Genomic DNA, 13,870 nt, shown 5'->3' on the forward strand with positions numbered 1-13,870 from the left:
ATTAATAAAGATTATATTTGATACGCGCTGAAAAGCTTTCGTTTACATTACTCTGCATTCGGCGATGTTGAGAAAAGCTGGCCAATACCTTTGCCAATGCCATAAAGAATGGCCAAGCATTTGAGGCATTCGTTATCAAGGAGCCTATACGCTGAACGCAATTGCAGGGTATTGCACTGCAAAAGAAGATAAGCAAATAACCAAGGGCTTTTAAACGCGATATGATATACATGTACATGTATTTATATTTTTTTATGCAAAATCAACGTCCAACATTCCATCTGATGAATATCAGCTAAAGATGCCTGGATGCCTGGATGTCCGGTGCGGGCTGTTGCTAACCGCAAATATTATCATTCGAAAAGCTTTCCTTCTCGTTCTCGCTCAAATTTCTAGCTGCAATTAGCCCGCTTTCTGTCATTTAATAACCGAAAACTGACACAAATGCCAGTCCATCTGGTACCACTTCTGATTTAGGAAATTATATCAAAATTGCACAAGGAAGGATGGATAAAAATGAAATTAACAGCTGTTCAGTCATGTGAATCAGCGATTCAGATTCGCTTTCGGATAAGTACAAATAACGAATTATGAGAGAGAAAATATAAACAAAAAAAACAGAAACACACACACACACACATAAACAGCTCCCTCCATCATCATACAGATCCAGGCTCAACTCATCGGATCGGCTGTTGGGACTCTACTTTTTGCCCCCTACGCCCAACCCGTTTGGTGGGCGTTTGGTGTCGTCAGCAGATTAAAAGGTGAAATATGGATGACAAAATACGAGTATTTACTCAAAAACTCACTACTTTAAATTGAATGGACGAAGTTAAACATATCCTGTATCAAATTTCGTTTTCAGTTGTTAAAGAATTTAAGTCTTACGATTCAAATTCAATTCGCCTTTTGCTTACAATAAATCTTTGGATGTTCTTACAAAGAGTGGGCCTCTCTCTGGCTCCTGGTCTTTGCATTGATCCTAGATTCTTTACGTTTTTATAATTTACACTCGAATTCAGATATTGTATAAAGATGAGACTAGACCAAGATAACCTTATCAATTTAGTCTATACGATTAGAGGGTATACAAATAAGAGCAGAATGTGCAAAAAGACAGGCTATGAATTACAAAATGCCACGGGCTGCGTCTTCGCCTTTGCATACATACGTCTCCGTCTATGCCTTCTCCCCCCCCCATCAGCATCCCCTACTGTTTCCCTCTATAAAAGACTTTGCATATGAAATTGAAAAGCCTCCGTTGGCGATAAGTGAAGAATAATTTTTGCAGACGCAGGTGTTGTGCTCATTTAAGTGTGCTGATTGCTTTAAGAAGAAGACAATTTTGCACATCACGGCCAGGCATCATTCGTAATAACAATAATAATAATCAGTAAAAGTAATTTGAAACTTTAATCACAGGGCAAAAACAAACTCAAACAGAGAGCGACACACATACATACACATACAGAGAGAGATGCGATATACATATATGTAATTTGATGTTAGCAAGCAATTGAAAAAGCTGATCCAAGGCATTTGACTTGAGGCTTAGAAATTCTGTTTGTATGCATACTTATCAAGATGAGTGTCCACATATTTATGCACACACCCACATACACACATGCACACAGACACATGTAGACAGGTACACAGATACATGGAGTCGTTTAAAAGTATTTTTAAGATACAAAACCAGTGTCAACAGCAAGAAGTTGCCACTCAACGGACAGAGAGAAACAGATATCTATTTCCATATTCTTGTTTAAATGAGACCCAAAAGCATAAATTTTCACAATCGCATCACAAAATCAAAAGTGCAGAAAATTTATTCGAATATTCTACACGAAAGTATGCAACAAGATTGCAACGATAAAAAACAGAAGTAGAAATGTAATAGTAAGCCAAAGAAGAAAAAACGAACCTTGTAAATATAATACATTTATTTATTTGCACACTAATGGGCAAGTTGTTTCTACTCTAGGGCCCAACTTATAATTGAAGCTACTTTTTTTATTATAATCGAACAATCTACAATTAAAATGTATTAAATGTATCTATAAATATTACTCATACGCCTTGTTGTTGCGATGACTTTGTTCTTGCATTATTTTAGTTCTCTCGCTGGAAAGGCTAGGGAGGCTTCTTCTTAAGGCACTTTAATGGTAGTCCTTTAGAGCTAAGAGTCTCTAGTCTAGCGATCTTCTCGCAAATTTTTAATTTTAATAAATACTTTTGCACTTATGCTATGTATAAATGCCAGACATTTTTAGGTTAATCGTTAACCAAGCAAAATCAAATTAAATTTTCAGCTTTTGAGTACCTACTTCCTCAATATGAATAAGTTATTGAAAATATAACATTTTTTTGCTACTTCTTTTCTCACTGCTCGTGTATGTGTTCTTTCTTGCCCCGCATTTGGGCAATCTAAGCCATCGTAAAGTCTTGGTTCTTTGCTCTTGCTCTATTTTGATAACGATGCAGCTGCGGCAATGGCGTGGGCATGGCCACGACGACGACGAAGAGGGCGACAACGGCATCAACTTGCAATCAGTGTCAGTGGCATATCAAAAAGGCATTCGCTGCAGTGGCTCCTGCAGTTCAAGTCAATGTCCATTTCCTTTCCTATTCCCATTTTGAAGTCCTGCAGCCCTCATCTATTTAGCATTTGAGTTGAAAACTGCTTTAAGTAATTTGGTACTTTTGGGCCATGTCGGGCCGGAGCTGGGGCAGGTCGCAATTTGAGTTGAATAAAGATTGCTAGCTAACTCAGAAAAGGTGGCAAAAACGAACGAAATCCATTGGGGGCGAGCGTGTGGACTTGTAGTCGGACTTGCTCGAAAGCAAGACTAACAAAACGAGGAATGCAAAATTATGCATAAATTTTGTACGAAAATGTTTTCCAAAAATACGTTCATAAAATTTTACGCATACATAATCAATAAGGCTCTCTCTATGTGTGTGTGCGTGTGTCTCCAACCTACCTATCTATGTAACTACCTAACTACCACATACAAAAAAAGGTTAGCCCAAGTGGCTGGCTTGGCTGGCTCCGACTTGCTGACGATGGCCCCATCGTGGAAAGGATGGAAAGGCAAATGGGTTATATTTTGGGGCATATTCGGTTCTCTCTTATCCACTTATTCGCATTGTCCGGCTTAACCCTTTCGTTTAATGATAAATACAGAGGCAAAAGTTTTCAGCCTTCAAAATTGAAAAGGGATTTTTTGTGTTCTTTTTTTTCCGTTTTTCTTGTGTAAGCTTCAGTGTCTAAGACGATGTCCCATGTCCCATGACCATGTTCGTGTCCATGTCCATGTCCATGTCCATGTTTGTGTCCATGTTCTCTTTCCCTTTCTTCCATAACGCCTGTCTTATATTCACTTGCTCTCCCTCTTTCTCTCTCTTGATATATATATTTATATATGTATATTTGAATGTGTGTGTACCCAGTTGGAAAAATATAGTTATTAGTCCGGGGCACTTATGAGAAAAGGGCGAGCACTTTCACTATTTATTTCCCTAACTTACTTGTTAGCTTACTTTGCTCAAATTGTGATCTGAATGTATTTTAATACTTTCAAATGAGTTTATAATAAGGCCATCAAAATCAACACATAAAATGTTCCTTGCTTTTCATGAGATTCCAGTCCGATTTTTAACTAAACGAACTTAAATTCAAAGTTCAACCTATCCAGGATTGATTAGGGACCCAACACACGCTGCATATGTGTATTCAGGGCGCACACAATTCCAACTGGGCCAGTGCGTGTCTGCGAATGTATGTAGGTGACAGCAGTGCGAAAAGGGGGGATGTGTGTGTGAGAGGAAGAATATTCGGTTCGGACAACTCAACGCCATTGCTGACAAGGGAAAAGGCCGATGAGGACTAAGCAGAAGCAGGAGCAGGAGCAGGACTAGAACTAGGACGAGGACGAGGACAGAGACCAAAACCAGGACCAAACCAATACCGAGACCGAGACCGAGACAAGGCAACGATAAGCAGTAAGTGTCATAAATGGTCCATGTCCTCTGAGATTACATTTTATGGCAAAGGCGGATAAATATTTTGCCTTGAGCATGTGTTAAGGCGTTTTAAATGATTTGCGGTCAATTTAAAAATTTATAAATTTTTGTCCTCCCACAAAGCAGAAATGAAAAAACTTGTCAACAATTTGGCCAACCAAAATAGACACCTCCAACCATTCAAGTCAACGCCCACATACCCCCACACCAGCCCTTCCAACCGGTCGCCCCCTCGCTGTAGCAACAAACAAACTCATGACAAACTGCTTACAATTAATATGATTCTGGGAATAATAAATAAATACTTGCAAATATTTTCATTTACGCACAAATAAATCACCACCACCATCAGGCGTAGCAGCAACAAAAACAATACTAATCCCTCCCACTTTGCCCTCTCCCAGCCATGCCATAAATGCATCTATCTTTGCATATCGACGACTACCCCTGCCCCTGCCCCTGCCACCGCCCTTGCCCCAGTCTCCTGCTAATAATTTGTTTTTGTACACGCTAAGCGGCTTAGCCATTTCGGTGTTAATTTGTTTTTCAATTTAAACTCTTCGATTTCAGCCAGAAGCAGACTTTTAAAGGCCGTACACATAATCGTAATAATTAAATTGCGCAAGAAATTTTGCTATAATAATAAAATGGAAACGTTTCGACAACGATGCTCAAATTTTCTTGCCGAGTGACCATTGTTATTATTATTCCATAATCATAACCATTTGCGGCTAATATTATTGCAAGTATTTTGAAACATTTCACAGAGCCGATCATCTCATAGCCTTAGAATTTTTGGATTCTAGAAATTGAATTTGGTTATTCAGATATACGAATTCGATAGCTCAGTAAAGAAGAACGAGAAAAATCATAGCGTTGTATTATTATTATCTTTTTTTCGAAATCAATATTTAAAGCAAATTTGCAATCGTAATGGACTACATGGACTATAGGATTGTGCGACTGGCTATGGGCATCTATGCGGATAAGTTCTATTGGATGCTGTGCAAAAGTGTCACCCTCTTCCTCTGTGGATTGCGCATACTGAAGGAATTCGAGGGATACAGCACCAAAGCAATCATGCCCTATTAGATGCCCAATTGACTAACCAAAACCGAAACCAAAACAAATAAATATTTGCCAAGGTGGTGGCGGGTCAGCAGTACGACGACAAAAAAAAACCATGAGCAAAATAAGAGGGAATAAGGGAGAGAAAAAGGGGCAACAGCCACAACAACAATCAACAGTCGATTTGGCCAAAAAATGAAAATAAAAATATATTTATATACCTACAGTTGCGAACTTAATAATAGCACCACTTGCTGAGGTAATGTGTTCAAAGGATTCCTAGGCTTATTTTAAGGTTCTAGGAACATGTGAATACGTTTTTGAACGTAAAATACTTTCTACTAATGGAAGCAGAAAAAATTCTACCAAAATCCAACGTTTTCAAAGATTTTTACAAAAAACCTTGATATACTCAAAAATACCCGAAACTAAAAATAGCACCACTTTACAAATATTTACTCAAAATTAAAAAATAGCAGAAAAAAACAAAATTCATTAACAAGTTATGATCAGATATTAAAAATAGTATTAAATAATAAACTTTATACTTTGTTGCATTGCCCTTATTGGCAATAACCGCAGCACATCGTCCTGGTATTGAGTCAACCAGGTCTTGACAGCATTTGACCGTTATTTTTGCCCAGGACTCCTGGATTACTTCCCAACACTTCTCAATTTTTGTTGGTAATGAAACAGCAACTGCTTTTTTAATATCAGACCAAAGATTTTCAATGAGATTTTGGTCTGGTGACTGTCCCAGCCACTCAATTAAATTCAGATAATTCGCTGAGCACCACTTCCTGGCTTTCTTACTGGTGTGCTTTGGGCTGATGTCCTGTTGAAAGGGTCATATTAGCTGTATATTATCCTCAGCGTATAGTGGCAACACCGTCTATAAGATATTTACATGAACTTGCTGATCCATAATCGATTTGTGGACTGATATGTGACCGACACCATAATAAGACTAACAGCCCCATACCAATGACACTGATTCTAGACTCTAGGGTGAATTTGGAGTTGAATTCCAGGTTCTGTGGACGCCAGACGTATGGTCTATAGCCTTTTCTACGATATTTTCAATTTTATTTTCATCAGTCCATTGTACGTTCCTCAGTTTTGGACAAGCCAATTCTCATGATCTTTGACCAACTTAAGGCGATTGGCATTATGTCTAGCGTTCAAAAGTGGAGGCTTTCTTCGACTGGAATCTTTTGAATTGATCTTCCGGAGGTAGTTGCGAACAATTTGGACCCTAGTTTGGGGCTGAAAGTCCTTTTAAGATCTGTTAGAGCCTTAAAAGAATCCTTATTGTCTCTCGCATTAAGGGACCGACTTCTTGCTGCTTCAGTCTTGGCTTTCGTCTGCGAGTTTAAGGCTTCTGTTTCAAATAGATCGGTATTCGGATCACTCTGTTGGAAGTACCAACCAGTTTTCCATCTTCAAGATCCGATTTTTCTCCAAAACCTGGTTTAGGATGACGTTTCGCTTTTTCCCGGGGCAGTGTTTTCCCGACCCATTATATCTAAAGGTCTCGGATATTTTGTAGTACTGTTGCTTTTAAAATCGACTTTGAACCAGGGACTATTAAATATGTGTTTTTTGCTATGCAATTCTGCGAAATTTAACGGTATTTTGCAAAATACTGCAAGTGGTGCTATTTTTTAGTTTCGGGTATTTTTTGAGTATATCAAGGTTTTTTGTAAAAATCTTTGAAAACGTTGGATTTTGATAGAATTTTTTTCTGCTTCCATTAGTAGAAAGTATTTTACGTTCAAAAACGTATTCACATGTTCCTAGAACCTTAAAATAAGCCTAGGAATCCTTTGAACACATTACCTCAGCAAGTGGTGCTATTTTTAAGTTCGCAGCTGTATATATAACTGTATGTATGTATGTATAGAATGACCGCAGGGACAAGGACATTATTTCTAGGACTTGGATGTTAAATAAAATCGCACTCCGTCTCTGTGGTCCGACACGTGCCCCCGTCCTTGCCTTGCCTTGCCTTTGCCCATCACCTCAACCTCACGCCACACACTTCTTCCCTTTGTGGTTTGATGAATTTCTATGGTACACATTGAAGGTGGTTGGAGGGAGGGGAGGAGATGTATGTGAAAGCTAGACGAGGGCTATAATTTCAATCTCTGCATCAGATTAAAATAAATGTGTTATTTTAAGCCCGACTATTGTGCTGGCAGTGCACAAACACAATAGACGAAATGCAAGAAACTGTATCGAGTATAACCCAGATAGGGGAGAAAGTAAGATCCATCGAACCGAAAGGTTAATACCCTGCGGCAAACACTTTACGCCATCTGCATATGCTAAAAAGTCGATTGAATTTCAAAAGATTTCAACCTTTTCAAATTCATTTTGAGATCGATTCAAGATCATAAGCTCCAAGGGGAAACTCTTTCAAATTGAATATATGCCAATCATTTTTTCGTCAACATTCGGTCATTTAAGGTGGAAAAGGGAAACTTTTCCGAAGTATCTGCCTTTTCCCCGTTCGGTTAAGGGTAACAAGCTTATCCAAACACATTTAGGATTTGTCAGATTCGAGCCATATTTACTGTTTTGATAGGTTTTCATAATACAACACAGATACATCTAAATGCGTATATACTATTCTGCATACATATGTATGGATGGTAGGGCGATGGGGTAGAGAAGGGATTCCAAAAAATGCTGACACAGTTTCAGTTGATCCCCTCATTCCGTTGCTCCGAGTTAGAGCATAAAACACTCGAATAAAAGCAGCAAATGTAATTTTTCAATTTTACTTTTCCACTTGAATTTGCAGGAAAATGCGAGTAGAACCGCATAAATTCAGAAAAATATCCCTTGGGTATAAGTAATTTCGTGTGTGTGTGTGTGTGTGTGTGTGTGTGTGTGTGAGGCGTGGCCTTAGGGCAGGGTCCATTCTACAGCAGATGCTGATAGGGTGCCACCTTCCTAACTGCCCTGCTCCATTCCACTGGCCTACAGTAACACACACATTGAAAAGTGAATGAAAATTCAAAGATTCCTTAAGATTCGTGTGTGTATGTGTGTGTGTGTGTGTGTGTGTGCGTATATAAGAGAGAGAATTGAATTTGAAGCCCCATTTTTGTTATTTTTACAGAAAATTTACACCTTCTTTGAGCACTTTGGCGTTCGCCCGCGGCTGGGGCCAAAATCGAAGCCAGAGCCAAAGCTGGAGCTGGCTCTGGAGCCATAGCCAAGATGTGCTTGCTCCGCTTCCCCACGAGGGGTGGAAATTCAATCCCCTCTGGCAGCAACCACAACAAAGGGAATAGCAGACCAACTTCCCACTTTTCCCCCTCGCGCCGCCTCTCTAATGTCTTATAGTCTCTACTAGCCACACAGTTTCCATTCCTAACACGGACCCACAAAGCAGTTCTCTACACTCCATACTAAAAATTTGAACGTGTCCTGAGTGTTTTGAGAGGCCAGCGAAGGGTGTTGGGCTAAGGGCATCGGACATTTGGGCATCGATGGCAGCCACGGAAATCACTTTCTTTAGGTGCCTTCCTCGTGTTGCTGCTTTTCCCACACTTCTCTCTTCTCATTCCCCTCGTCCACAATTACCCAAGCAAGCGAGCGAAAGCACATTAAAAATTGGCCAAGTCTTAAAGTTATATTTGTACATTTGCTTCACTTTTTGGCTCCTTAATGGTGATGGTAATCGATATTGCTATTACGCAATCAGCAATTGAATAAGTGAATCATTAATGGTCATGACCGACTTATCCATACCTACATATATCCTATAAACATTAATATAGTAAGTAATTGTTGTATTTGTTTGCTTGAACTCGTGTTTAGGCTTGAGAGAATTGAGAATTCGTCTTAATTGAACGCAAAAGATAAATTGTGAAGTCGGAGAACTTGATAACTGCATCGACTTGATAACAAAATGATGAGGGGAAGTTATGCCTACTCATGAGGCTGATGATTCAGATCGATTGCTCCTTTAAGCGACCATCATGTAGGATATAGAACCGGGACTTCCCTTGGAGACACTCATCAAATCTTGATAAGACTCAGGTTACCATACCGGGCTGGCCTGGTTTAGGCTTTTCAAACTACAAGAGCCCATAACTCATGTACAACCCAGTGGCTCTTGTGCAAGGCAGGAGGAGGGGATTGGTTATGCTGGGCAGTGCCCATCAATATGGATTGAGTCCTTTAAATTGACATTTAAACGTTTTAATGCCTCTCTAATCCGCCATCCCCAAAGTCAATGTCTGATTTAGAGAGGAAAGAAACCAAGCAAACATGTTAAGAAGGAGAAGGAAAGCCCTCCTCTGTTCCCAGTTAAACTTTGTTTGGGTTTGCAGAGCTACCCTTGCTTATGTCACATTAAAGTTGAATGCCAACTAAGCAGGTCAATATATTTTTGGTAAACAAGTATCTAAAGGAAGCATTTCGAAGCCCATAATGCTCTACATGTCTTCTTTATCAATTTAAAAATCAGAACGAATAGTAGACAATACTGTGATTCAATGGGTTGTGGAATTCTGATAGAGAGTATCTCCATGTCGGAGTTCCCAACTGCTTCATCCTTTACAATGTATACACATGTTTTTTTATAAAGGTACATGGACTTCTATTGAACATATACTTATGTGCGGTTTCTATAAATTTATGTATGTACATATAAGTCGCCGAAACAATTGCATTCCCATGCTCTTTACCTCGAGTTGTGAGGACAAAATATTGCCAATGGGATTGCGTCTTGATAATGTCTAGCCCCATGTCTGGCTCTTGGTTTGAGAGTCTGGCTCCAAAAACGAGATACAATGGCAATACGTGCAAAACTGCTGGCCATTTTGTCCACGGCAATGTCTCTTGGCCTAAAGTGGAAAATAACAAGACCGACCTCTCTTTCTCTCTCGGTCGCTTTCCTTACCGTGCGTTGTGGCCCATGTTTATGTACAGATAACCGCATGCATCAATATGGGCACATGTACATGTAAATATGTACGAACGCACACACATACACCCACCCCATGCATAAATACAAATAGAGCACAGTTCGTGGGTGAATTATAAAGTTTTTGAGATACAAATGACTTAAATGTGTAGTACATTTTACGTACCTATGTAAATATTTTATTTCTGACTTCAAGCGGATCCGAAATTCTTATAGCATACTTCTGGGATGCAGCCTAACTTCATTAAGGGAATTGTGAACCGAATCTGTTTGATCACATCTAGGTTTCTGAACGTACTTATAAGTCGGCTGTCGGAGCTAGCTAATTTCGGAATATTTTTATATGTTAGATAGGGAGACATCTTGGCCGACTCTCGTGCAAATGCACAACACTTGTGTGCATTCATGTATGTATATAAGAGAGTACACAAACACACCCACAAGGCGACACACAGATAGATATGTAGATGGATAGATAGATATGCATGCACGCAAACTCGTATCCAATAGATACATATGTATGTATCTACATCCATAGATGCTGGGAAGGCGAAGGCAAAGGCAAAGGCAGCTGCCTCGCCCACGTACTTTGTTGTTGTTGGTGTTGACCTTACCAACACGCAGCGCATAAATTGTGGCCACGAAATAAAAACCGTAACGAAAAATGAAATAGCAACAAAAACTGAATTCAACATGAGGCAAAAGGCGCAAAAACTGTAATCATATACACAGACACACACATAGAATCTACAGCGTAGTGTGGTGTGTGTGTGTGTGTGTGTGTGTGTGTGTGTGTGTGTAGACAATTCCCTATCGAGGGAGCAACAATCGCTTAGCCCCAAATCCAAAGTAGAACTACATAAGTCGGCACTTTTGGCCAGCCCTGCCAATTATATCACTCTATAGCCATTAGTAGTTGAAATCAGGAGTGAGGAATAGGTCGAGAGCCATGGCCAGGGATGCGGCAATCAGTGTGCTCACTATCAACCGAAACGAACGATCCCTGACGACAAACGGATGGAGCAACCAGCGTTATTTGGACTTATGTGAGTCGTCGTCCCTTCGTGCGCATCCATAAATCTTTGGCTCCTCATCGAGTGTTGTCTTAATCCCTAGCACTATGCGGAAATTCAGCGACCACATCAAGCTCAGAGTACGAGAACGAGAACCAGTGCCAGTGCCAGTGCCAGAAGCAACACCATCACATCACCCACACCAGAACGTCTATAGTCGTATGTAATCCGCGCAGCCCAATGCCGGCCAGCGTCTCTTTTGTATTTTGCCGCTGCCTTTGGCCCTGGCCAACGGATGTGGCATCTCTTAGAGAGCTGCGCAACTCAACAGTTTTGTTTGTTGGTTGGAATGGGGCTAAGGATGCGGCTGAGACTGGGTCCCCCGGAGTCTGAGCTTTTTTTCCTTTTCTGTTTGTGCCGCATTTATGCCCCTGCGGCACGTGCTAGGCGTATATCTCGCTGAGCTTTTTGTTTTCAGCTGTTGAATTAATTTTATATCCTCCGGATAGGATTTTATTTGTTTACTATTCATTCGCCTCGCTTTCATTCATACATTTAAGCCGGCCATGGCCAGGCAAGCCACAGCATGCCAGAGGGGCCCCAAGGAGGACCAAGGAGGCAGTCGCTGACCTGAGAATCGACTCCAACTCGGTCACATTATTGAACCCAAGTTCACTGTCCTCCACTCCACTCCATGCCACTCTACGCCACTTCAATTCACTCCACTCCATCACTTTGTTTTGCCTCCCCGCTATGCGATGTGCGTTTGTTGTTGCTGTTAAGTTGGCAACGCAATTGCCTATTCCATATCAACTACACACATCTCCATTTATGGATGATGGTCGCAGGCATCTTCGTCATAGTTATTCCTCATCGTCTTCATCATCGTCATCGTCATCGTCATCGTCATCCTCGTCCTTTTGCCATACATACATATGTGCAAGTGTTGCCCTTGAAGTTCCTAGATAGAACTATAAATACAGAATTAGGTACATATTTTAGGCCTCTCGCGGAATTAAAAGGAGCCTTATTAATTAATGTAATTAAATGTATGTTTATGTATGTAACTTGTGAATATTATTATTTTTATGTACAAGGCGACAATAATACAACTGATTTAGAATTTATTTCAATTTATTTAAAACTTTCGTGGTAACCTTCGCTTAAAGTGGGAAGTCGGGGAGTACTTCACTCATGCTGCGATAACAATGCTCAACTTGGTGACGGTTACGCTGACAACGATGCCAGGCACTCGGGGACCAGGACGACGACCAGGACTACGACCAGAACCAGGACCGAGAACTAGAAAGAGGACTACACTGCGTCAATGTTGTTGGCTTTTGTGTTGATTTAAGGTTTCTTTCTTTCTGCTTTCTTTCATCGCACAAACTAACGCATAAATTTCCCATCAAAGCAAATACCAAACTCAAGTTGTGCCCCAGCATCTTGGTCTATGTTTTGCTTTTCCTGTTGCTAATACATCCGACGCCTACCGCATACCGATGCCAAACCACCAAGCCACCCACCCAAGCATCCCTTCCCGCCACAATGCCAGGACCAACACTCTCAATATGAACCCCATTTAAGTCCGACCATCTACAGAGCAGAAATCGAAATTTTCACTTCGCCCCGCAACGATTATTGTCATATTTTCTTGTGGTCTTACTCCCCCATCCACGCCTACGCCTTCGCCCACTGCCTTTCTGTTATTTTAAAGCCAAAGTGTTTGCCATATTGAAAAGTATTGGCAGTACACGACAGATTTTCAATTTGGTTTCATATCTTTCAGAGAGTAGGGAAGTGAGAAACAGGGCCGGGACATCTTTAAATTGATGAGGATTCGAATTTCGAATCTTAAAAGCAATTGGGCTTATCCAATTGTCAACACCTCCGACATACATAAGATGAAAATTACATTTAATTGTCTTAAGGAACGTTGATAATGGTATCTATGAAAACCATAAGGAAATACATCAGCAATCTCTTCTTCTTTTCTAGATTATATCTACATATATATGTATATGTACATATATGCATCTACATATACATATACAATTTGCTTTTATCATCAATCTACCAAAAAAATAAAAAGACAAATGTGGTTAGAGTGTTTTCCCTTCGTCTCTTTCATTGTGTCATTGTTTCTCTCCTTCTCTCTCTCGTTCTCACTTGTCAAGGGTTTCAGTTCAACTGACAGGTTTTGCGGTAATCAGGTATTAGGTAATGTTTTATATTCAATTAAACATCATGTCAGTCATCCCATTAAATATACAAAATATACATAAAACAATGTTCGTTTTCGTTTTAGTACTTAAAAGGAAAATGTTGGATTTTCATTTTGACAATTGTGAGTTTTTCACAATTTAGCCACAATTCACAAATGAAGTGAGATAAGCAGAAGTTCCTTAGAAGACTTTTTAAACTTTTAGCTAAACATTTAATTGGTTTTTTAGAACTCCGTATTAAAGGTTGTTATCCATCCACATGCATCTCTTTTAATTTATTTAAATAGTCCTTTAATCTATCTGTGCCCTATCAGAGTCTATGTGATCAGTTCTGTCAGAAAATATGAAAATATTTCTATTTAGTTTCACAATTGACAATGACAATTTAGCTTGGCTCGCAGTAAAAATATATTAAAAAGGCGATAGACTTGGTCTAATTGCTATATCATACATACATACATACATACATATGTATATGGTAATAGTCTATATAGCTGAGTTCAACAATTTTAGCCAAAAAAAGAAGGGATCTGACGTGTTTATCCGGAATAAGGTAATCGGATCAATGAAAAACCAAATTTGTAAGTGTGTGG

This window comes from Drosophila tropicalis, unplaced genomic scaffold, assembly GCF_018151085.1.
Source record: "Drosophila tropicalis isolate 14030-0801.00 unplaced genomic scaffold, ASM1815108v1 contig_158, whole genome shotgun sequence".
Lineage (NCBI taxonomy): Eukaryota > Metazoa > Arthropoda > Insecta > Diptera > Drosophilidae > Drosophila > Drosophila tropicalis.